Below are 13,915 nucleotides of genomic sequence, written 5' to 3'. Positions count from 1 at the left end.
CTTTTTAAGTTTCATGCTTTGTAAATGACAATCACTGCTTGATGCAGATGTTGCACTGTATGCCACTCAGGGATGTTTCATTAATAAAAATAGCTATATAAATATAACAGTGATAATAAGGAAAGGAATGAAGGAGGCTTTGAAGGGCACGGGTTGAACTGCCCAAATGAACGTGACCCAGACAAGGCTTTAAAGCCAATGATTAGAATTAACATTAGTATAAACTGAATTCACTGTCAGCATTTCCTCAGCTTGATGCAGGACTCTACCCATTGTTTCACAGTCAGTGGAGCCCTACTGACTGATCAGACTGTGATGTTAAAGTCCTTTGGGAAACAAAATGCAAGCAAGCTTTGTATGAGTTATTGAATTTAGACAACTGACAAAAAAAAGTGCAGTATAAAGGTACTGGGTTTAGGTACCACTAATGTGAGCTTCTATTTGGAATTGCTGCAGGCAAATAAGAAGAACAGTTCAGATGTGGAATAAATGATAGTATGTCAGCAATGACAGCAACAGTTATGCCAAGCTACCACATGAAGAAATTACTACAAAGAGCAAGTAGTGTAAAGTGGTTAACAGGTACCCTTTCCTCTCAGGGATGCACAAAATCATAGCTGTCCCCAGGCCTCTGTAGCAATGCTTTTCCATGGTGTGACAAGTCCTTTTCTCACCTCAAGCAAACATGACCCTGTATAACACTGAGCTAGTGAAAAATACTCACATTTCCTAGAATTTTGAAATGCACTTCTGCTTATCCCTAGCTCAACACTTCTATAGACCTATCATTACAAGAACACACACAGAAAGACAAATTGCCGTGGATTATATTGCCAGGCATTGACTTAATACCAAGTCTTCAACCAAGAGGTTTTCCTCAGCTCTGAGTATGATCATTGCTCCTGTTCTCACAGTGAATATGTCTGGCTTTTGACTCCCTCCATCTTCTCAACTCCTTACACCTAGAACATGGGTGGACGACTTCAAGAGGTGGAAAGGAAAGTCCAGCATCCCTATGCATCAAGGTTTTCATAATCATATTCTTTGCCAACTGTCCCATTGCAATTTGAATTTTAATCTTGCAGGTTTCTGGGAGCCATGTCCAGGTGACTGACGTTCTTGTTAGCATGATATCTACACATTAGAAAGAATAGTCTTCTGGCCAGAGGACCTTGCCTCTCTTTCCTTTTCCTTTTACTCCTAGCTCCTAATGAATGAGGCCTGGAGTGGTAAATTATTAATCTTCACTTTTTCTCAAAGCTGAGCCTTACCTTCAGTCTGCAAGGGAGGCTCCACCCAGGAGGTAGGAAGCAGGTTTCTTCCTCCTCTTTCTCCCAGCCTGCATGTCCTTACTTAGCTGTATTGTCCCTGTATATATTGTCCCTGCATGTGTTGTCCCTGCAAGTAAGGCTGTGTAACAATGAGTCCAACAATCCCATAATTTACCGTCCCAGAAGTGGTTTGCAGCAGATCACTTAACTATGAAAGACGCTTGTATTGCAGTCTGCAGACAAAAGCCATTGTGAAGAGACCTACAATTTCTACAGTGGTAGCTCACAGATCAGTAACTCTCCTAAAAAGGCAGCGTGAATGTCCAGTGACATGATGGGTATGTCAGTGTCCTCCAGACGATCCTTGTATTTCATTTGTGCTGAAAGAATAAGGCAATGGACAAAACACTCTGGGAAAGGAGAGATATTTCCTGAGTATTACTGCAGGCAGCGAGGATAATACTGCTCACAGTGAGTTCAGTAACATGATGTACTACATTTGCATAACTTCATCATCCTCACAATTCAATCACAGCATGTAGGAAGAGTGAAAGAAAACATCATTGGATATAGCAGCAATAAATAAATTATAAGTGTTTTTTTGTAACTGTACTTGCGGAAATTGTTTGCTTTGCACGTGGTCTTCTGGACAATAATATAAAGAAAAAACTTAATCTAATGTAGATATCACAGTGTTTTTTCATATTTGTTGGTTTTGCTGGATGGAGCTGCTAATTTGTGATCGAAGATACTGCTGTCGAGAAAAATGTAAGTGCTTCAAGAAACGGCTGAGGCTCTTGTTTATGGCTATACATTGGCAGCAGGAAAGTATGTTCAACATAAAACTCTGTCTAGACAGAATTTTAAAAATGTCTCCTAGTTTTCAATATTATGATCACGTTGGTCCCTTATTTGGGCAACAAGAACGCAACTGCATTGGAAAATAAGCAGGGCCAGATGGTCAGCCACAAAGAACAGGAAAGAACAGGCTTTACCTTGAAGACTGTTGCAGATAAAACCAGCTTATTTAAAAAAAAATAAAAATTAAAAAAAAAAAAGCACTTGTCTTGATTAGACACACAGCTTAATAAGTCAAAGTAACTACATTAGGCTGTTGACTTTGGGGATTCAGATTCAGATGCACTACGTTTGTGTTTTTTTAATGTGTCACTTCAATGTCAGAATCAGGCAAAAAAGGTGTTTTGTTGTTAGCAAGAAATGCTGATAATCATTTAACCCTGCGGAGTGTGAACCACACATTCCCGTGCAGTAGATGGGGATTTATTCGTGCACTTATTCTTAAAAAGCCACTGAGTAGCATAGCAAGTGAACCAGCCGTGATAGTCTTTGCCTCTTGCATGATTGCAGTGTGACCTCTAGCAGGCTACAGAGAGCGGCTCTGTGATTGTACTTGTGGCCACAAATAAAGCACAACCGAACTCTAAGCTGTTATCAACACCCAGCTAAATTAAGTGCATGGAGTATTTTGAGATTTATGCTAATCGCTGTGAGATAATTCCCATCTTAAACTAATTACTCTGGTTGTAATGAATGGATGGTATAAATAAAATAGAAATCAGAATAGCAACAAAATCCCTTATTTTACAGCTGCACTCTCTGCCTCATCTGATTTACACTAAAGAAAGTTACTTAAAAACTAAACAAACAAAACATGAAGAAAGAAACCTGAGTATGTATTGTAGAAATGTAGAAGACAAATAAAATATTTTTTCAAATGTAATTACTTTTAATATATGCTTGTGGAAGGTCTGATACTATGTATTCTGTCTCTCTAATTTTTGCTGTAAATAACTTGGGACAGTGAATACACTGATTTTTTCTATGTCTCTGTTTAAACATAAGACTTTGTAACGATTTTTTTTAAAGAGGAAAAACATCAAAGAGCAAATTATGTACTTGCTTCCTGTAAGTGTAATGTACTCTTCAGTTTTTATGGAAACTGATTGTAATAGATAAAGCCTTTTGACCAGCCGTTGATGTTTAGTGTACACTTCTGTTTGTAATGAGGAAAAAAAAAGATGGGATTCTGAATGAAACATTATCCCAGTGAGTCTGTACAGTGAGTATTGTATTAATACCTGCAGACTACATTTGACTAATATAATTTGAAGAAAGGTTGCTCAAGCAAATAATGTTTCCTTACAGCATATGGCTTTTATGAATCCTTCTGGCATGAATTATATTAATAGAAACATTTCTGTCTTTCCAATGAGTGAAATATTTTTGTATGCCTTTAATTTCTTATTCAAATTTGAGGTCAGGTCACTCATTAGCTGTAATCCGAAGCCATAACTGACCTTCACCAAATACGTATTTTAAAGATCATAATAGAAAAATAAATTATGTCCAGTTTATCAACAGCTATAATAACACAGGCAGGAGCATAAATAACATGCAAAGTATTCGGATGCTTTTCAGGCATCCCAATATGACTTTAATGGCTAGTATTTTATGATTGCCAATTTATAAAAAATAAAAACATAATTAAAATAGATATTTAGATTTAAATGAAACTTTCTAATATTTTTGAAATATCCCTGAAAATGCTTCCTTGCTTTTAGGATTATGAGAGAAACTGATTTTTCGTATACTTCCCACTTTCAAATATCTAATGTTTTTATCCTATTTACAGTTCATTTTGTTAGAGTGAAATGAGATGGTAAGACCCAGATCTCCAAGCCCTGAGCTATTTGGTGCTTGGCTGTAGCTATATTATTGTAAATCAATTTGATATGAATTTTGGGGTTGCGTTGTTTGCTACTTGATAAACATGCTTACCACTGTTGGTAACACACAAGAGTTACATTGCCTGTCAAGAAGTATGATAAAAAACAATCAATTAAATATGAATAACACTCAAAATTAATCACTCTCAAAAGCTGAATAAAAATTCCTAAAATCAAATGCCTCATAGAGTCAACAGTGATTTTTTTTTTTTTTGAAGCGTAATTGTATAATAATTATGATGTATCTTAACTGGCTTGTAGATGCAAAAAGCAAAACCGCAAATGAACCATGACATACTGGGTAAAAATCTGGCTCCATTGAAACCAACAGCAAAATCCCTCACTGATTTTCATGGAGCCAGGAGTTCATCCAGCATTTTCACGTCTGCAATTTTCTTCTGATCTTTCTCCCTTGTTTAATATACTGACCTAATTTGTGTGTATGTGAGTAAAAATACTGCCTGATTCATTTAGAAAGTGACCATTGAGGGTTTTTTTTTTAATCATTAATTTTGTAGGACAAACATCCCTGTCAAATGAAAAGGTTCTATATTACTTTAGAATGTAATAGATTTTTGTCTTATGTCCTGTAAATTATTAGTTCAATACTGTTAGCATTCCATAATAATGCACACATGATTTTTGAATGTTTTCTGTAAATGACAATCAATGTTGATGAAGTTCCTTTCTTTAATGCAAAATTAAAAAAAAAACTGTATAAGAAAATAAATTCTGTTGTATGACTTTTTTTCCTCATCCCTTTAAATTATCTGGATCTGTAAGGAAAAGGTATGGCGTGTACATTTCCAAAAGAGAAGGTTAAAAACAAAAACCTAAACATCAATAGTCCATACTTATTTTCAGGTTTTCTCTTAACCTATAGAATTAAGTATAGCATGCTGCTCCATCAGTGCACTGAAAGAGGCTCTGTTATGGAATTCAAATTAGACCTGCAAATTTTTAATATGCAAATTGTTAGATTTATTGATTTATTTCTCTATATTTTGGGGAAAGCATCAGCTAGTCAAAAAGCAAAACAACAAAAGAAGCACTTGAATGAAGGCAAACTGAATAGTAAGGTATCAGAAGGTTATCTTATTTAAAATAAGGTACTGTATTTGAAATGAATTATGAATATATCAAGTATTTTTAAAGTTTGTGTGTGTCTAGTAATAATTAATACAGAAGAACGGAACAGAAAATGCTAGCTGTTGAAGCTGAAGATGATACCTTTCAAATATACTATCTTTTCATTTTTAGAGCCTTAAATTTAAAGCAGGAGTAAATTTTAAAAGACAGTATCTAAAGGCCTCATTTTGCAAACTGCTAAGCACATGTTTATAGTGTTTAGGATTAATGAGTACGCTTAAAGTCAGCAATATGTTTAGGCGTTTCTTGCATTACAATGCAAGCAACCAAGTTTGCATTCTGAGATGCAATGAGTGGAGCTTGGCATGATTGGATTTCAAGTCCTAGATATTTAAGACTCATTTGGAGATTTCACATCCATCTGAAATAATTTCAGGCAAATGTAATAGGCAGTTCATATATAAACATTGTATTTCAGAAATCATGAAGCTGAACAGTTTACTGGACATCTGAAATAAATGGCCTGTTGTATTTACATGTTGCAAAACAAGGAACCCTGCAAATATGCTGTTGGTATTTATTATGTAGTGTCACAGTGACAGAGGTACTCATTTTATAGTAACCTGTATTTTTTTCAGTTAGAAAACCAGAAGCAATTATTTTTAAAACAATATCAAGAGATTTTGTGTAGCTCATGTTTCCTTAGTGTTTTGTTGTCTTCGATATTTTAAGATTGCCTTATCTCTCTCCTCTGTCTAGGAAAAAAAGTTTTAGTAAAATAACCACTTTTCCTGAAAGACAGAAACCAACTTACATAGGTTCTGATTGGCAAATAGCACAGTGGCCAACACTTTGTGAGAAGATAAGTAGAATATTATTTTGAAACACAGTTTTATGAAAGTCTTATAGGGTATCGTTTACTACTCTGTTACGCCAGTTAAATGTCACTGCAAATGTCAGTGTGCCCAGGCCCACAATAGGTTTACTCCCACGTGTATGAACAATCATATACATTTTGCACATTACAGTTTCTCAGAGATATATGGATTAGTATAAGCTTTCAAGAAAGACAATGGTGAAATGCATTAGACGAAACAACATGAAATAACAGTAGCTGTCAGTTCCAGAAGGATTATGTACTTACAGGTGTTCACTTAATTACAACCTCATGCAAATGCAGCCTTCTGGATCATGGAGTGTTGTGGACATATTCGACCATAACTTACCATGCACTTTGAGCAACATCTTCATAACAGGAACTGTCTCATGAAATGTGATCAACATCCTAAAAGTAGTCCAACATTTTTACTGGATAACCCAAAATCTGGCTGAGCAATTTTTCTGCTTCTCTCCCTTCCTACTCCCCCACCGGATTACAGGTTGCTTTGGGAGGACAAAGACTGATTTGTTCTGCTGCAGGTGTGAAATGCCTATGCATTATGGAAGGCAGCCATAATTTTGGTGTTATAGGCCATGTTTCTGTACCTGGAACGTGTTTGCTTACATTCCTATTTATGCAGGAGTTTTGTTTCAGCTTTAATGGTCTGTGTGTATGAGAGAAGTGAGATTTACAGAAGCCTGAAAAGCTTCAGTTAGTCCTGATGAAGGGACTATGATCCCAAAAGGGTTTTATTCCAATTATATTGAACAGGCTAATAAAAATATTGTCTCCCCCTACAGGCATGCATTAAAACTGTGTGTGTGTAGCTATGATACTTAAAAAAATCTGAGCAATCTTTCATCTGGGTATTTTGCCTGTAAGGGCTCAATTCAGTTGGCCAAAGGGATGTGTTGGTCCTATTGGCACTGTTCTTGGGTACCTTCCTTGACCTGTGCCTACTGCTGCTCAAGGTCTCAGGTCTCTCATAGCTCTCCCCAGTATATGGACATTTCAGATAACCTAGGGCAACTCCAATGTAAATATGTGCTGGTGTTAGGTGTCCATAGAGAGTTTAAGCATGTAACCTAAAGGCTTCATAGGAAAGCCAGGGATTTTTTGTGTTGAAAAGTAAGCAGACTAGGCTGGTGATTTAGAAATAATTGTTGTGATTTCCCTTCAAAATCTTCACAACAGTAACTGCAGTATGGAGTTTAAGCATGTAACCTAAAGGCTTCATAGGAAAGCCAGGGATTTTTTGTGTTGAAAAGTAAGCAGACTAGGCTGGTGATTTAGAAATAATTGTTGTGATTTCCCTTCAAAATCCTCACAACAGTAACTGCAGTATGGAGCTTAAGAGACTACTTCCACAATCAGCAGATTCAGCCCAGTCCTAGTAAAACTGGTGTCTAAGATGCTTCCATTTCAACTAATTAATAAATAGAAATTTTAAGCAAATGCTGAGCTTGCCTGGAATTTCCTCAGATTAGTAAAAGCCTTTACCAGAAGGCTTTAAAAATTGAATCCCCTCTCCCTCTGTTTTTGTTGCATTTTAGCATTCAAAAATGCATTCAGTTACAAACAGAGCATCACTGAAGTTGCAGTAGTGGTTGATAAGCTTCGCAACACTCTTCCAAATGACTCAGTAACTGACACAGGCAAGATTTACCGTATCCTCTGTTTCTTTGTGACAGCTGATGGTCAAACACTGTGAAGTTTAGCAAATATATGTTGGTATTACTCTCCTACCAATAAACATTTCCTGTTGGCTTGGAAGTTAGATTTCTTTTTTACTGAGCTTGTAATTGGCCCCCCAATTTTCTTGAGGCAGTGCACTGTGATATCAAATGGGAGGTAAGAGGACTGGTGGGGTGGTCATGATGTCAGGAGACAGCTCATCATATCTTCATCGTCTTTCAAGGGCCAGGCTGCCCTAATCAACATGCCTATGTTGTCGCTACAAAAGGAAGAGGAAACTTAATTCTCTTTTCCCAGGTTACAAAATAGTTTTGTGCACAGTGCTTCATACTAAATGTTTCTGGAGACACTCCCAGCAGATGTGGAGGGGAATAGATTTCTCCCTTTTGTTCCTCAGCCTATGTATTTGCCTGCAACAAATGCTGAACGCCAAGGCTTGCACTTCAGGGTAATTTAAAAAGGGAAGTACATTTCAGGTACACTCCCCTATTTCTGTCTCTTCTAAAGGTCCTTTAACACCATATTATTCATTTTCTGCTCTACCCTCCCTGCCTTACAATAAAGGGGAGGTTGAAGACCATGCTTTTGAGAAGCCCCTGGAGAGTCAGTGGCATTAACCTTTGTGTGCTGTTTAAGCTCACACCCTATCCAAAGAAATCAATACCTCCTCCATGAGCTTAAAGCTAGACGTGTGCATAGATAACTGTCTGAATGTAGCTATCCATGCAGCTTAGGGAAGTGCAGAACATTTCACCAGCCAGAAGCTTTACAAAAAAAAAGGCTGCTTTAAGAAACTAATATGTTCTGTCCACAAACTAAATTGTAATAGCACTCTATAGCTAATTGAGAGGGCTACTTTAACATGAGAACACCAAATTTAAATGCTATGTTTTGGGGATGCTGGTTATAATCACTGACTACACCTGTCATTATAGGCAAGCGGATGATTTGGCATCTGTACATCCATTTATCTACTTCTTGGCACTTTTAAGGTAAAAGCACTGTCTTCATCTTTACTGCAAGGTTTCCAGATGTTATAAAATAAACCCATACTGTCTTGGCAACGACTACCTCTTGCTGCCATCTGGGTTACTAATGAAATCCACTCTGCCTCTCTCTGAGGTGAGTTATCTCTCCAGTGCCTCAGAGTGACTTGTTCTGTGCAAGTTAGTCAGAACTGTAACAACATTTTCGTTCTTAAGGGAAAATCCTGCAATCCTGTCATATCACTGAAACAGCATGCTGAAAAGCTGCGGCTGTTTGCAAATAAGGATTTAAAGTTATCACACCTAACCTTCAATGCTGCATGCTAAAGGATACCCAGCTCTACTAAAATGTGCACCATTTACACCTGCTCCAAACACTAGCAAAGCATAGGTACCATGCTTTCCACACACCACTGAACCAAACCAATAGACCTCAAAATCATTGTATAAATAAATAATAAATCTAAATTTGTTATTTTTCTTTTAATTTCAAAACATCCAGTGAGTACAATTAAATATGCTTTGCATTTTCAAATGTATTGAACCTTTAGCCCCCAGGCAGAGATGTTGTCCACCAAAAACTGTTTGAGGGTACTTGTGACTGATGATAATAATGGCATATACAGTCAAAAGAGTGAAAAAAAAAAACCCAAAACACAATTGGTACTACATCTAGCGTTCTTTCAGTGAAAATAAAATTCTCCTATGGGCACAGTTTTCCTGTGAGTAATATTGAATTGAAAGGTAATAGCAAATTAGATAAACCTGATGCATTTTTTAATTAAATTTAAAAGAAAATAGTATGTTTTTTATGATATTCCATAGAAAGACTAGGAATTAGAACACACACTACAGAAGAGTGACAACAGAAGTTCCACTTTAACTTCTTCAGTCATTTAATGGCTGCATATAACTCATTATTTATTACCAAATATGACCAAAAATGTGTCCATAAAGTGCCTGCATCAAAAGTACAGAGAATAACTCTGATTCTTCTATTTTAAATTCACTAACTTGACCCACTTGAGCTAATGGCTGGTCTCTACTAGCTGAGTTTCAGGTGTCTTTTTGGGCCGTTTCACAAAAGCTTCTCTTTCCAATACTGTGTTGAACTTGGACCTCTATTTGAGCTCCGGTAATGTTCTTTCCAATATGATGCAGCATTGCACCATACAGAGTCACTGACACATTACCCTTTGCTGGAAAGTTCAACTTATAGTAAAAATATTTATTTCATCCTGTCTCCAGCAAAGAGGTGGACGCATGAGTGCTTCACACTGAACTGATCTCTTTTCTTCCATTAGAAATTGTGTTTTTCAAGTATTAAGTAGACAAAATACCCATGCAATCATGTGCTTCAAATGCCACCATCATATTATTTTTAAGTACAGTTTTTAAAATAATAAACATTTATTTACTGGAATTCCCTTAGAAAACATTTGTAAGTACACTGCAGAAAAAATAGGAGCACATGAAACAAGGAAGGGTTGATGTATTTGACAGTCAAGACCACTCCTCTTATAGGAATATTAACCCACAGTTACTCCTAAATCAGCAGCATTACTTGACAGTGATGGAACTGAGGGCAGAAAGTCATTGTATGCATATAAAAATTACATGAATAAATGCATATGGAAACTACATATTTTTAAGTGTAAAGTAAAATAATGGCAGGCTAGAAATGTTTATAGCCACTACCAAACACTCTAGATTTTCTGCATAAATTCAGCCTGTTTTGTCTAAAAAAGACTCTCACTGAAGTCCAGACTCCAGACACTGGTTGCACAACCCCACTGAGTTAAAAAAAGAACACCTCTGTCTTATGAAGGTTGTTTGCTGAATTTTGTTTCTCATCTGCCTTTGGCCAGACAGCTTGCAGATTGGTATGATGCCAAGGAAATATTCAGAGCAGGTGGAAAATTTTTTATCTCATCATCTTTCATCATCATATATACTGGTTGTTTGTCACTGATCTTAGATATTGAGAACTCCAGCTTAAGCAAGGATTTCCAGCCCACAGGTCAAGCACAAGCTTTGGGTGTGTTGGTCTGTGTTATTGCCCCTGTGGCAGTGCTTTTTGGCCTTGGAAGGGAGCTGTAAACAGAAGGCTTTGAAACATCATTCACTGAAGCTGGGTTAAATTCTACTCCTTATGAAATTTAGATAACCTCACTGAGTAATTTTCATAGTCACTTACTTCTAAGTGCAGCCCTGATAGCCCATAAAGATAGGGTTGTATAGCACCACTTAACTGAAACGAAAAGAAAGATTAGAATAAAAATTATCTTGTCACATCTGGCTGAATACCTCCATGCACGTGCTGCAGCCCCAGCAGCTAGGTAGTATGGGTGGATCCCCATGGAACCATCTGGGTAAGTTCCAAAATTAACACTTTGCTCTCAGAAACCGGCAATTTATGTGTGGCATGTAACTCAAGTCAGCTCCAAACTCAGCTCACTGATGCCACTGGGAGACTGTGCAATGTTCCTGAATAAATCACAACACTGTTCTTTCTTCCCTGTGCTTTTCCTGTCCTTTTTTGGGTAATGATAATGCTAATCAATTGGGTGAAATGAATCAAAGCCTCTGTTCCTGCAAAATCTTGTTTGCAACTGAGCCCATTTCTACATGCAGAGTTGTTGTCTGGAGAGCTACTCTGCTGAAATACGTTGATGAGAAACAGAGGATGCAGTAAAAGTACCAAGTTTCTGTAACAAATGCTGGGAAACAGTAAAGTTTATTGGAATACGGAAGACGTGATGCAGTGTGAAGGTGTCAATGGCAAACACGGAGATAATGAAGTTCAGTAAGCAGACGGAGCCAGCACTCTGGTTCAGGTGCTATAGCAGTTCAAATACTCCAGAAGAGTCCCCCAGTTTTCCCTCTCAGTGAAATCTGGCTTAATTCTCTGTGGTTCTTCAATTTGAATTTGAACCTCCCTAAAACAATGAGTTCTGCCCATTTAACTCCAACAGGAGCAGGTAACTGTCTGTACTCTATGGTATCCTCATTATATTCTGCAACCATCCTGAGGCTCCTTCTGTGAGTGACTGGGACTCACCTGAGTAGCTGCCAAGTGGCAGTAGATACAGATGAGTATTTGCAGAGTTGAGGTCCCACTTGTATTATAAAATGGCATGAAACAAGCATTGCTGTTTGATAACAGACAGTAGGCTTTTGAGAGGCATTATTTGTGTATTCCTGCAACAGAGAGAGGCCCGAGAGGTGCAAATTTTCTATGGAAGTTTCTCATTTCTTCTCAACAAAAGCCACCTACTGCCCATTCACACTCTACACCTCTGTGCTGCAGTACATTGCGCTGTCAGGCAGGACTCTCAACCAGAGCACATCACTGTGCTAGCACAGCTACTCTGCTTCAGGACTTGCATGCAGCTCACAGAGGGAGCATCTCTCTCCTTCTTCCCGCTAAGACTCAGGCCTAAGAGATGTTCACCATCATTTTCTGCTCTCTGAGTGGGTAAAGATGAACCATGCTTATTGGACGACGTGTCCCAAAAGGTCTTCATTCTTTAACTGAAATGTATGAATTAAGTCGCTAGTCCTCACTTTCTGGTGAAGACAGCTGCAGGCATTTAAGGTCTCACAGGTCATCAGCACCCACTGCCCTTTTGCTGATGTTATTGGTTGTGGGAATGGCACCAGTGAATTCATGCTGGTCCCTACACCATATGGTTCACAGGTGGATGCATTAAACAAAGCCCCTGTCATCTCTCACACTGAGATTTGCTAGGAAATATTGGTCAGAGCTTTTAGGTTGCAATATGACAAGAAAAGCTCCCCTTTGAGCATAGAGGGTTCTTGTAGAGGCCCTGGCGAGGACAGTAGTTCCTGCTCCATAACCTGGGCAATATTGGTTCCTGTGGGTCAGAACAGAAGAGTGCAACCACCTCTTCTGACCACAGCATCTGTAGAGGAAGTTGATGCCTCTGTCAAAAGCCTTCAGTCTGAGAAGGGCCAAGTTATCATAAAGACCGTTGAAATGCTGTTCAGTTTTGTCTTCATTCCATCTTCCAGCTTCTTTCCAAATCAGAGAGTCAGAAGCAGATAATAACAGGAGAGGGCACTGGAAAATAGCTAGGAAAGAAAGTAGGCAACATAGCATCTGTGAAGCTGAGGACTCTGTAATATGTCCTCCCTGAAGTGGAATGGAAAGTTTCACTGACCAGCTCTAATTTCTTTACCTTCCACTGCTAGGAAAAGAAAACTGTCCTCTCACAGCACCTTCATCAGCAACGAACAATTGCCTCCATGTTTAATGCAGCCCATAATCAAACCAAGTGACCATTGCTCTGCCTGGAGACAGAAGGGTACAAAGTTTTTAGGCTGATCTTATTGAGTCTTTAGTAGACATTAAAGAATTTGGGGCCAGGTAGAGACACTAAGCCCAGCCTTGTTTAATAATAAGCTTACAATTAAAAAACAAATAAATACATCTGGTTGCTTCCCACCTTCAAAAGCCTTGAAAGAACATAAGCTGCATTCAAAGTGGTATTAATCATGCTCAATCTATTTCCCCTCTCTCTCCAAATCAGTGCAGTTTTCAGCTAACAAGAATGGGTGCCCTACTTGAGCCGACAAACCCTATTCCCCCTGGTAGGAGAGGCACTTAGCATGGCATTACCATCATTACATCCCAAGGTTAGAGGCAATGAAACTCCAGGAGTGGCAAAGTCAAATCAGTTCAATTGTCTGATTGTTCATACTCATGAAGTAGTGAGGTTAGCAGGGGTCCAGCATAAAACTTAGCGCTTTCCAGAGGAGCTCCTTTAAGGTAATTCATTGCCCTCTACAGTAGCTTAAATCAGAAGGGCTAGAATGGTCACAGTAAATGTGGTTCATGACATTTCCTAAGAGCAATATTAGCAGAGAGCCAGCTGCTAGGCCAGATGTCAAAGGTGCATTAAGAGCACTTGGTTTTGATCTAACCCATTCCCGAAAAGCAGAATGGATTTGGCTTTGAGCAATGCAATAAAAAAAGATTGTGACTAATGAAGCAGTACAACTTAATAACATAAGTTGACTCCTGCTTCCTTCTCTCTCGCATTTTCACTGTCCACAAAGCAGTTCTTTTACTAACCAGCAGGGACATGTAAAATGTTAATCATCAATCTGTGGGCCATTAAAGAAGTTGCTTTTCCTTTCTCAACTTGAAAACCAAGGGGGAAGGATAATAGGTTTGGTTAACAGAGCTGTTCGGATAATGGAGAAGTTCAAAGAAAAGCTTTC

The sequence above is a fragment of the Pterocles gutturalis genome, unplaced genomic scaffold, assembly GCF_000699245.1.
Source record: "Pterocles gutturalis isolate BGI_N339 unplaced genomic scaffold, ASM69924v1 scaffold5758, whole genome shotgun sequence".
NCBI lineage: Eukaryota > Metazoa > Chordata > Aves > Pterocliformes > Pteroclidae > Pterocles > Pterocles gutturalis.
The sequence above is the reverse complement of the archived record's forward strand: the minus strand, read 5'-3'. Positions refer to the sequence as shown.